The following is a 12511-nucleotide window of genomic DNA, read 5'->3' on the forward strand; positions in this document are numbered from 1 at the left end:
AAATATAAAATTGAAGAGAGATGACTAATGTGCAGTGTTGCATGTTTGCGAACATTGCGGTATGATAGTTCAAAGACTAGTTCTCAGCACAGGTGTAGTGAGAAAGGACTGTAGTGAAACCCTGCTGGGTGTGAGAGAGCAGACTCTTTTCTTTTTTTTCCTTCTGTCAGTGTGTGTGTGTGCGCGCGCGTGCATGTGACCTGAATGGGTTTTGCTGCTCTGCGTCATCCACGCTAGGTGTGTGTATGAAAGATAAAGAGAGTGAAAGTGAGTCACAGAGGGATTGTCCATTAAAAACTGCATCCTTCTGGCACATCGAGACTGTGTGGGAGTGCATATAGGAATGAATATCAAGATTTTCCAACACAGTAACATTCATATTCCATAAGTAATTCTTTCTGACATTACTCTTGTTAATGGTTAATGTTAATTTCTCCTCTATGTGTCAGTGTATTCTGTGACCAGTCGTTCAGGTTAATCAAATGTCTTTTTTTTTTTTTTTGTCATTGGTGTTCTGATACAAAAAGACAGTTTAAGCATTTTTTTATGTTTAAAAGTTTCTCTTTTGTTTTTACATTTATTGTTCACCTATTGCATCACCCTGCTGCAAACCCTTGAAAAAGTGTGGAGTAGCTTGATACTGGCAAGTCAAAATCTTTGAAGAACAGCGTACCACTGTCGTGCGATTCCCGTCACAAGAGAACATTAAAATGATGTAAGGATGACATGTGCATGTCTGCTCCGGCCTACTGGCTCATTTACAACAGGCAGCCAAGCGGATCTTCTCTTTATTACAGATTTGTGAAGGCACACAACAACAGTCGTCAGTTAGTGCTTGTAAGTCCGATAATCGGACAAATGATTTCAAGGCACAAAAAAATATTTTAGTAACCGCATTTTTGTTCCCTGCTATGGGATGAAAGCAGTTTGTAACTATGAAACAATTACAGAAGTACGGTGATCACATGAATAACGATCAACTATCAAGTGTTACGAGTTACATTTCCTACACAGCTGTTTACGACTGTCTTTCAATGGGCATGGGTTAGGTCAGCATTGTTATACGAGAGGATTCCCTTTCTCACCCCTCTGACTCATTTTTACCAAGGGTATTATTGGGAACCAGCGAGTGTTTTACAGCGTGGTAACGCTTAGGCCTGTGTTGAATATTAATACGATGTCTGCTTGCCTCACAGCGGTTATAAAAAAAGGGGGGGCAGCATCGCTTGAGTGTGAGTCACCCTGAGTCATTAACAGCGCTAGTCTTGGAGAGAGCCGGGCGGTGCCGCGAGGACTGTGCGCGCGCTACATTTCAACCAGCTGCGCTTCACTGGCAGAAGCACAGGTTTTGTTATTAACATTCTAGGAAGCATCCACCGTGTCACATTCTCTGGATGTCTGTTCTGACAGCTTCGACTGAATGTTTGTCAAGAGCGTGACCTCCTTTCGGTTTTTAGGAAAACATCTGGATCACCATCTAAGATTTTCACCTGATCAACATGTTTTGTAGACTCGACTTTCAGATCACGATCTGTGTACTCCTGGCAACAGCATCTATCGTCATTTATAGTGATGCCTTACAACAATCTATATCACATGGTGGATTACGTTCATACCTGCAAATTGCACTGAGAATGCGGACTGAGACATTACATTAATCATTAATAGAAACCGATTGTCTCACAACTTAAATATTTTAATCTTATTTCCTTTTCAAACAGTGTAGATGCTCAAATGTGATTATGTGAACCGTATCTAACATAAATCAGTTATTGCTGAAAGGGAAACAGCAGCTCAGCAGTAGACCAGACCTGTAACCTAGGTTCATTCTCATGCTAGTGTCACCAGTCTCTGTCTACCGATATGTTGTTTTTGTTAATGGTTTCGACATCCACCTCTGAAAGCATAGTTACTGCCACGGAGAGCATTGCGCAAGCGTTTATCTAAAGAGAGGATGATACAATCTGTCAGAGAGGCCTCGAGGTCATAAGCACATTGGGGGCGGAAAAGACAGGTCGGGCATCTGCCTTTGTTGGCCATGACCCAGACAGCTCTTCCAAAATGGAAGATGTGTGTGTGTGTGTGTGTGTGTGTGTTTGTGTGTGTGTGTGTGAGAGAGAGAGAGAGAGACTGCTTTTCCAGTCATTCAGCAGGCGAGTATGAGTGGCTGAAGAGTCACTACACATTCATGCTAATCAGTTGCATTTTTTGGTCTTTTGTCCCTAAAATTAGAGTACAGCAGAGTCAGACCTCCCTATACCTTTGCTATGCTTTTTTGCACTGACCATTAGGAGAGAACAGGCAGAACCACTGAAGGAGCGTGATTCATAGTTCTTTGTCATTTATGCTTTGATTCTTCTCATGGCCTCATCCTCCCACACATGGAGAAGACAGCGCTGGATTCCTTTCCCTGGGACTGTCACAAAGAAATCAAAATTGCAAATCCAAAACTGGAAACCAGAGGCCAGACGGGGTCACAGACGGGGGCGCACACATCATCTTTTTGAGTTTCTGAAAACAAGACAGTGTTAACGACCTCCTTGAGGGTTACCTCAGTCTGAGAAAACGCTCTCACTCTACTGTCAGCACCACATGCTTGTGAGCCTGGTATGCATTTGGCCAGTCGCAGCTTAGTGAGGAAACTGTGTGTGTGTGTGTGTGTGTGGTGCTTTCTGTCTGTCTGTTTGTATGTGTGTGTGTGGTTTTTTTTTTTGGGGGGGGGGGGTGTGAATTGGGGTGGGCGGCAAGTGTTGTGTGTGAATTCAAGAAATTCTCACGAGGTCAGGGGTGAGGGGGCAGTCCATGGAGCCTTTACAACCTCAGAGGCCTCAGCTCTGAACTCAGTCAGCTTGCCAATCGCACTCCCACTGAGGAGTCACACGACATGCCAAAACACAATAATTATGGTCTTGATGGTCCAAGCCCACTGCAGGCAGCAGTGAGAGAGAGACCCGTAACCCAGGACTCAGTGCTGTGTTATGACAGGCTCACGGTTTTATGATCGCCTGAGAACACGGCACTAATTGGGAAAATCCCACGGGATTGGTACAGCGAAGTGGAATGTGTCCTAACTCTTTATTAGTACTCATGTTGTGCGGCCCCTGCATGCTTTCTTCTTTTTCACCCCAGTCCTGGCAGCTTTGTGCAGGGTTTCACACACAAGAGAAATAAGTAGAAGATATTGTTTTGACTGCCTCATTTTCGTGGGTTGCCGTCCAGCAAAACGTCCACCTTTTTCCCTTATATGCTTCTGTTTTGCTTTCATCGCTTTGTTTTATTTTCCACAGGTTGAATACAGCGGTGATGAAAATGAGGGTGGGTAAATACATTTCCTTAGATGCATGGAAAAAACGTTAGGCACATATTCCCGAGTCTTCAAAGTGACTTACGGCACCTCCCGACTCCAAACACGGACAGGACAGTCTGTTTGTCATTGGAAATAAACAGAGTCGGTTAATTGCCACGACGGCAGAGGAGCACTGGCCGTGTCACAGCAATAAATGGGAGTGATATAGGCACTCTGCCTTGTTTTGGAAAATGTGGAGTGGTTGCCATGGAGTCACTATTTGATCCCATGGTAATTAGCCAAGCCCCATTGATTGCACAACACTTTCCTCATTGGCTGTGCGGTCTCCTCATCAAATACAACGTGCCGCTATTTATATGGTTTCTGTAATGCCTGTCCTTAAATGGCACCACCAGACAACACGGTAGCAAATATTCTCACACTTATTTTTCGCCACTATATTTCTAAGTTCTGTCAATTTTCATCAAAGTGAACAGCTGATTTTTTTTTTAATGCTGGTTACACATGGTGTCCAGAACAGCCCCTTTAAAATTGCGAAAGTATTCGTATATTCTCATCTGTATGTTTTCAAAAGAACTCGTACATAATGACACCAAACCAGAATGAGTACTCAAATCTCTTGGGCTACTTTAACTATTAACAGAAATGAGTAGCATGTGCATGAGAGGATTATGGCTTGAAAAGTAGCATGTAAAGGGCAGGACTCTCTGTGTATTTCAACATGATCCATAGATCCATACTGCAGAGGTGGGGGGGGGGCAGCTTATATAATATAGGGATTAAAGTGATGCAAGACAATGCCATGTTCATGTAAGAACCGGTATTTACCTCCTAAGTTCTATTTCATAATCGAACTCTTGACACAAGCGCTTCTTTTAAAGCTAATCTATTATTTGCATCACAGAAGGGCTTGGCTTCAAGGAGCTCTGTGAAAGTGTAATGGAGTGGGATACAGAGGGTCTGTTTCAAAGCACCAGAAAGGAAGGGAGGGGCAGGGAGGGGGGGGGGATGTTTGTAAATCAGCATTGCTTGCTTTTGTGCCTGTGTTTACTGCAGATTGTTGTGAGAAACCGTTTAAACAGCATCGGCTGAAAAGTTGTGCAACTGGCCCATTTGACCAAAGCAAATAGCAGCCTTCTGAGAATGAGGGGAAAGAGTCCACACATAGTGCGTCTGTGTGTGTTTTTTGGGGGGGGGGTTTGTTTTTTTAACCAATGTCATTGGTTTTAATTTCCTTGGCTTACACAATTTATTATTCATTTGAATTTTGACTTGTGCAATCCTTTGATAACCGTTACACGCTGCAGATGCATCTCAACTTTTCAAACCATTACCAAAAGCAATGATTTCTAACTATGACTCATAAGGTTCACCTTTGTGTTTTCAAAGTCTTAAAGACAATTATACTCGTAGAGTATCCACTGAAGAACATTGCGTGACTATGTTAAAAGGTCACTGAATTTTCAATACGACTAGATGTATTTCACGTATGTGAGCGGTTAATGAGTGTTGAGTAACTGGAACTTGGCTTGTAAAGACCTGTACCAGTTGTTAATGCATTCCTCTATTGCCAGAATACCTTTAAGGCCTGCAGATGTTAGAAAGCATAGGCCTTTATCTTTCAAGGAAGCAAAAGCAAGAAAGAAAAAGAATTACATTTCATTGATGTATTCTGATTTACTTTGACTCGTCCAAAATGCATTTCATTTTTACATATTGACTTCATTGATTTGATAGTTTTGTACAATCCAAGAACATTCTCCCTGTTTAAGATGAGAGTGCAAACAGGGCAGGTTTGTGCTGTGGGGTCACGGTGGAGGAGGCATGCGTAGAGTGGGATTATAAAATCTGATTACCTGTGCCCCTGTGTCTACACAAAACCTGGACACGCGTTTGAGAACAGAGAGGAAACTGCAGCTGCCACAAGCAACAAAGACAAAAACCTTTACCTTTTCACTACGTGAGTGACCCATAGCATCCTTAATGAGAGCAGACAATGAGAAACAGAAAGCCAAAGCGGGAAATAGCGAATTTGTGTCAATATGCCTGAGAGCAAACATACACACACACACACACAGGTGCCACATGCTGTCGTCAATGGTGGGGGGAGGGGGGGGGGGTCTGTCGTTGGATGATGATAAGAAGGCCCTTCGATGGTGGATGCAGATTACTGGGAATCCCATGTTTACCTGTTGTCCATTGGTTGCACTGAGACTCACTTGCCTGATTCTTCACCCAGACAATAGACAGCTAGTTGGGGGTTGGGTGGGAGGGGTAGGGGGGGGTGTTGGCTTACCGCTTGCTTATCTTGAAAAGGTCTGAAAGTTTCCACAAACAAAGTACAGTGCAAATAGGTCCATGTGTTATTTTAGAGTTACTGATGTAACTTTTTTTTAACGAGGTCTATTTCATAATGGTGCGGGGGGGGACTTCTGTTTTACTGTATACCTGACATCATTTCAAATAAATATAATTGACATGTTGACATAAATATATCTGATGTAGACTTTAAAGGGGACTGTATTCATAGTTATGAACAAAATATTTTGGATGATGTCAATCCTTAAATCTCTCTTTTCCAAACACTTCGGCCTGCAGAAAACTGGGTCCAACATTTCAAGTTTGAGGTAATCATGTTTGAGCTGGACATGATGGAAAAACTGCAAAGCTTCCAGTGAAGAGTATATCCACAGAGTAGAAATTCCACACAGCCCATTTGTCATTTGAGTCATCTCTGTCTTTGTCTGGCAACCAACACAAGGCTCATAAAAAAAAAAACTTTCTTTCAGACAGAGCTTCCTTTGAAATGCAGCAAATTTGAAATGTAAAAATGTTCTTTTTAGCGTGGTCTATGATTAATGCGTCAGACCACACACTCAGTGGGTGAAGAAGTGCAGGAATTTTTTCCCTTTAATGAGTGTCTCAGGTTGAAACAGGCAGTATTTCATTCATATTCATGTTAAACTGTCTATGAAGCCAAGCTAAATTAACTCACATCACAGACAGCTGCTTCTTCAAAGCCAAATTGGGTGTTGTCAACACCCCAGTTGAGCTTTCATTTTAATGATTTTCAAATTAAAAGTTTCCTCACACTCACAATTATCTCATCACATTTACTCTGCTCACTGAATATGATGTTATGATGAGCCAGATGAGCATTAGATGGCTACGAAAGAAACCGATGGGAAGAAAAGGGGGCTACGCAAAAGAAATTACATAGCAACCAGATGTTGCTTCCTATTAACATTATGCTCGCAGAGAACTGCAACTTCCTTTTTTTTTTTTTAATATTCAGCATGTATGTACAACACCCTTATACTATATTAATTAGCTTGGTGGTTTGGTCTGGTTTGTTTGTTTTTCTTCTTACCCCCTGGCTTCTGTATATTTTATCTGCAAAAAAAAGGGAATCCAATTAATGCCGGGAAAATAGGCAGAAAATATAAATTACCATGTCTCCTCTTGTTTCTTTTGTGCTTTCCATAGACATCTATGACAAACACTGTATCGTACTATACATGCCTGTGAAATTACAGAGTAGACTATGGTTATAATGAATTACACTGCAGCATACAAGCCTGCACTCCTCATATGTCCTGGGAAGCTCGAATACATGTTAAGTCCTTAATAGATCAAAATAATTTCAGGGGCACAGCCCGAGACCAATACTAATTAGTGAAAGAGGAACAATAGATAGCTTGACTATATCACACAAACAAAACCTGTGTTTCCTTACATTTTAACCTGCTGCAGGTTTAACACATTGAATTATCGACTAGCCTGACCCTAAAGACAATAAACTGTCAGTGACTGTTCGGTGCCAGGTTTAGCCTCTGACTTCGTCATCGCAGCGCAGTTTTACGACAATGATTGATATGTGGAGCCTTACACCATCCAGCGATAAAAATCATAGAAGCGATAATGTGTATTTAGAGCAGTCAGGCAGGGAACCACCGCCGCCTTCACAGAAATGAAAGAGAGGTAAAGGTGAGGAAGCGCAGCCTCTTTTACAGTGCATGCAAGGGCTCTGTTCTGTGTATTCCAACCGTTCATTGAGGGTTTGTTTAGGCTGGACAGGATGTAGTGAGACATCTGGAGAAATTCAGTCAGGGGTGCTGTTGCTTTCCTCTCTGTCTTTTGGGAGGCTCTACACACAGAAGCTTTTGCTATACTGTACTTACAGCCAAAAATCTTCAAAATTCATTCTTTGAGAGACTCTCTAGGAACCAAAATAGAAATGATAGCAGGAAGGGAACGGTTACCGGTGACTGTGTGAAGGACATGTCACGTCACGAGGGTATTAGTGCCCTTGTCAGTGGGAAACTGAAAGCTGAGAAGTTTTGAACATTTTGTGGTATTGAGACATTTACATCTCCAGGCATGAGCTTGTCAGTACAAAGTAGTGAAATTTTACTAGGGCTCTAACAATGAGAGGGAAGCTTATAAACGTCCTTTTTTTTTTACACGCACAGGGGAGGGTTTCAACAGTTGGTCTTGGATGGGTAAAGGCCTGGAACTAGCACGGTGGTCCTTCACTTTCATTTCATTCTTTCATCATGAGTATTGCAGGAGCAGGGTGTGTGTTACATTGTCTTTTTTTCCCCTCACCGAGCAAGTGTCAGAAAAGCAGCAGGAGAATGTCTCTCCTCCTCAGGCCTCCACGGCTGTTTCTAGTTACCTTCCAACTGGTAAAAATATTTACTCCTGAAAATGAAGAGGATCTTTTTTCCTTCTTTGACTCTGTTCCAGTGACATCTGGCTTGTGTTAGAGCTTGTGTGCGAGGTGGGAAATTGCTTGAGCAAGAAGACAAAGCCTGGGGAAAGTCTCCTCCATTGGCCCTCTCTGTACGGCTAAACCGCCATAGCACCCACGACATCATTATCTGCCTCGGTTTCCAAACATTTTCAGGAGACATGAGATCAAACAGAAGTATAATCAGTCTCTGACAATGTTAGAGTTTAACGTAAGGACCTGAATGGTTCTTGACTGATAATTCTCTGCAAGCAGTTGGGTTTATTCAATGCTACATACCTCCCCAGGCTACTTACAGCCAACACTGAGACAATAACCAACCAATTAGAGGAGAACTGCAAAGTTGCCAGTTCCACTGTGAGACAACTGTCCTGCTCAGAATGTTTTGTTCTTCTTGAGTTTTTCGAGCATATTGAGGGCTGACGTATATGTGGAGCTCCAGTGTCCTTATAGGGCTATGCTTTTCTTTAGAGGGACTCATCCATGTCCCAGGAAGACAGGCTGTTTGACTCTCTGGCTCATATTCATGTTATTGTCACACTGCGGGAATTTAAGGCACTAAGAATGCACATGGTTGTCACATACGCTATTTCATAATAAGTTCACTCAGGAAGGGTTTTAGTTTCTAACCGGATTCACTTTTGAATGGAAACACCTTAACAAACAGAGTCAGAGTAGCAGCCTGTGAGTGCTTCATATAGAAAATGGTTTCCTGTTCGGGTAGCATCACGACTCATCCGAGCCCAAGTACTCTCGAATGGAGAGCTTAGAGTTCTGACAGGTTTAGAGAACAATAATGGTTACATCAACATGCCAACAGCTCGGGGTGGTGGGTATGACAGATCACGCTGCAGCCTATTATTATAACCCATTACCATTAATAATGGATGTTTCCTCCTCTCTTAATTACCTCTGCCCACATGCTAACACAACACCTTCCTCCCGTAACACATCTCACCAAAGCTGTCTCAAGTACAAACCAGCCACAAACGTCCTGAACAAAAAAAAAGCCACACACACACACACGCGCACACACACACACACACACACACACACACACACACACACACACACGCACGCACACACGCACACACATTCACTCACTCACAAACACGAGTTACGTTTATGGAAACAATGGTTGCATAATTCCAGCCCACCACAGAGGAACACTGATTGGATCTCTGGATCTCCTCTTTCCTTTTCAGACCGAGGTGCTGAAGGATGTGCCTATAGGACTGTTGTTGTGAACTGGTTTCCACTAGTCTGACGCAAAGTTATGCGCCAATACGTAATGCCCTGGTTTAAATCTCATGACACCTCAGGTTACCTGAGGTCTTCCCTGAGGATAAATAAATCCCATTTGGAGAGTATTTTGCCTGGTAATTTGAGCAGTGATGGCTTAATGCATTGAGAGATTTAACTAATTGGCAGTGTATACAAGCGGATTGAGCTTGTCTCTCTGCTGCATGCCTCCCCTGGCACTGTCCCCATGTTGTGTGTAAAATAATTGGCCACTTCTTTCATGGGACTACGGGAGTGGATCTCCTCCGTAGCGGCACGATGCCGAGGACCATTCAAATCCTGTTACATGGAGGTATTATCCTGCACTTAATTGCTTTTTGAAAATGCTAAGCTCTTTCTTTCTTTGATAGTTTTAGAACAGCTGACTCACTGTCAATGATGGGAGGGTTTGGGAGCACTTTCACTAACAAATTAGTAACAAGCAGGAACGCTAAGTCCCCCCCCCCCTCTGGTATTACTATGATTACAGACAGAGAAATTCTGCCTCAGTGAGCTGTTAGTTCCTCCTATAGCAGCGGAAAACACTAAAGCAAAAAAGTATGTTGGACTTTTTGGGTGCCGGTGAAGAAGAACTCTTTGTGCAGCTACTTTCCTGTGAAAGTGTCAAATTTTAAGAAGAATCGTTCCTTTCGCTCTGCCGCTGTCCTCCTCATCTGACCTCTCTCTACTCGAGCAGCAGATGACAATCTGAGCGCTCACAACAAATCTACATTCCTGACCTCTCTCGGGGAGGTCACATGACTGTCAGCAGCAGAGCAAGGCTTCCTTGAATGAGGAAAGAACTTTTTTTTTTAAATCATTTGACTACAGCGGGAGTTTGGCGACAGTGTGGTGCTGGGTAAAGTGCCCTCGGTGGCCACTTCAGTCCTCATTTCCTGAAGGCAACAGGATGGAGGCTGACTCATCACACAGTTCACTTTTGACAACAACACTGGCTTGTTCTCACCACAAAAAACTTCATGATTTTACTCAAATACAAAACGATCCCAGCCTTACCACAAGAGAACTAAACATGCAATTAACTTTAAAACAGACCAGCAGATGAACAGAGTCTGAAGATAAAGAAACTTTGGAGTAGGAACCTTTGGTCAAAAATTGTGATGTAGATTATTTATTTGAAACCAGATGCCATTTGAAATATGTATTACTAAAAAACAAAAAAGATTCCCTTAAGACAAAGGTTTCAACGTTTTTATTAGTTTAGTAGATGCTTTCTTGCTGGCAAGTCTCTAAAACTCACATTGTATGCACCCTTGTGTTAACTGTGGCTATTTGTGAACACAACCTGGCTCAAGGGTATTTCACAGGGTCACAAAATTTGTTTCTCTTTGTTAGCTCACTCAGGCCTCTCTCTGACCTTTTCGACCTTATACCACGCAGCTGGGTGGCATCACTCTCTGGCAGCCAACAATACGGTCAGTTAGGCCCGAGCTGGAATGTGTATAGACACATATGCTATACTTAACCCTGTGAAATGTCAGTTTAGCACCCACAAAAAGAGAGACGCCTTTTTTGCTTTATCGCATCTAAAATGATACAAAGATTATATGTGGGGGGTTTTTTGTTGTTGTTGTTGTTGTTGTTTGGGTTTAGCTTTGTTTATAAAATTCTGATTGAACATAAGAAGAACCTTGTCATGTTGTGATATAATCACACCATTTTTGCGCACATTCACACAGCACTTTTGCTTTGAGTCTGTTTTTGAATAATGATATTCCGGGGAATGCCAGATATGTATTTACATGTGGCGTATTTTTTCAGCAAGGGGAAATGACAACGGTGCATATTTTCTCATTGTAGACTCCCTCGTTATTCATGTTTGCTGAGTTCAGACAATGTTTAACATTCAACACACTTCCCCATTTCTTGATTGCCTCTGACAATCATCCCCATGGTTAAAGTTCAGCGGCAATTATGATATACCAGCCTTGTCACGGCCGGATCTGCCAGTGCAGATTTTTACAACCTTAGCCAGTCACAGCTCAGGTGTCAAGTGATAGAGTTAGTGTACACTGCGGGTGGAAAATAATCTACACCTGCCACTGCAGCCTGTTCCTCAGTTATTTGCAGTACAGACTGATCAGCTTTTTCTCTAATGCAGGTGGTGAGTCAGCTAATTAAAGTGTGTGGGGGGGGAAATCCCTGAAAATATTATTCTTTCTTCTCCCAGTGATCGGTGGTGGGAATGACCTTAAATAGTCATCTTCAGTGAAACAAACTGAAACATACACAAATAGACGCCAACAACTTCTTCCTGACACCTGTTTATGTCATAACAAAAGGGAAGCTGACATTTCCCATGGAGACTTTGGGTGTTTTACCATGCCAAGGGAGGAAGAGAAGAAAACCTGTTCTGTTCCTGCTGCACAACATGATGGTTGCATATTAGAGATAGTGAGTCATCTGTCAGAAGGACCACTGTTAAAGATTACACAAGTGCCAGAAATAACCTGTCATTCAAGTAAAATTTTTTCAGTTTGTCCACACTGTGAGCCAAAGTTCAACATTGTCTGAAGGCTCATCAATGATTCTTTTACGGGACACAAAACACATTTGTTTAAATAAATGAATAAATAAAAATAACTTTTGGGGGAAGAATGTGAAAGCGCAATTACAGCATGAATGTACTGGCAGTAGTTCAGACATTCAAGGCGTTGTTGATTTTAGGTTTTCATCAGTTTAACAGATGTTTCATTTAAAATTCAAATTTGTGTTAATAACATAGATAAATAACATGTACTAAGATTTCAAAGCAGAAAGCCTTTCCCTAAGTCCACTCACGCAGTAAAAATCTTTTTTCCGGCTGATGAAACAGGTGCCCCCTCCAATCAGTCTTTTTTAAATGAAGGCCTATGACAGCCAATTAAACTAGGACAGAGGCTCCCATAAGAGTGTATACGGAGCCTGTGTGTTTCTTATTGCAATATATTGCAGCATGTGTTCAAGCAGTCTAAAAATGCCATTATAGATTAGAATTAAAGTTGTGATGCCAGAAAAAAAACCTGCAGCCAGCAGCACACATGTGCAACAGTGGGTCTGTGCAGATGGTGTTATCTGACAATGTGTGTGAGGATTTGAAATATCGTCAGGCCTCACAAAGCCTCATGTAAGCCTTACTGTTCTGACTCATAAGGCAGTTCATCTAGCTT

This window comes from Chanos chanos, chromosome 12, assembly GCF_902362185.1.
Source record: "Chanos chanos chromosome 12, fChaCha1.1, whole genome shotgun sequence".
Lineage (NCBI taxonomy): Eukaryota > Metazoa > Chordata > Actinopteri > Gonorynchiformes > Chanidae > Chanos > Chanos chanos.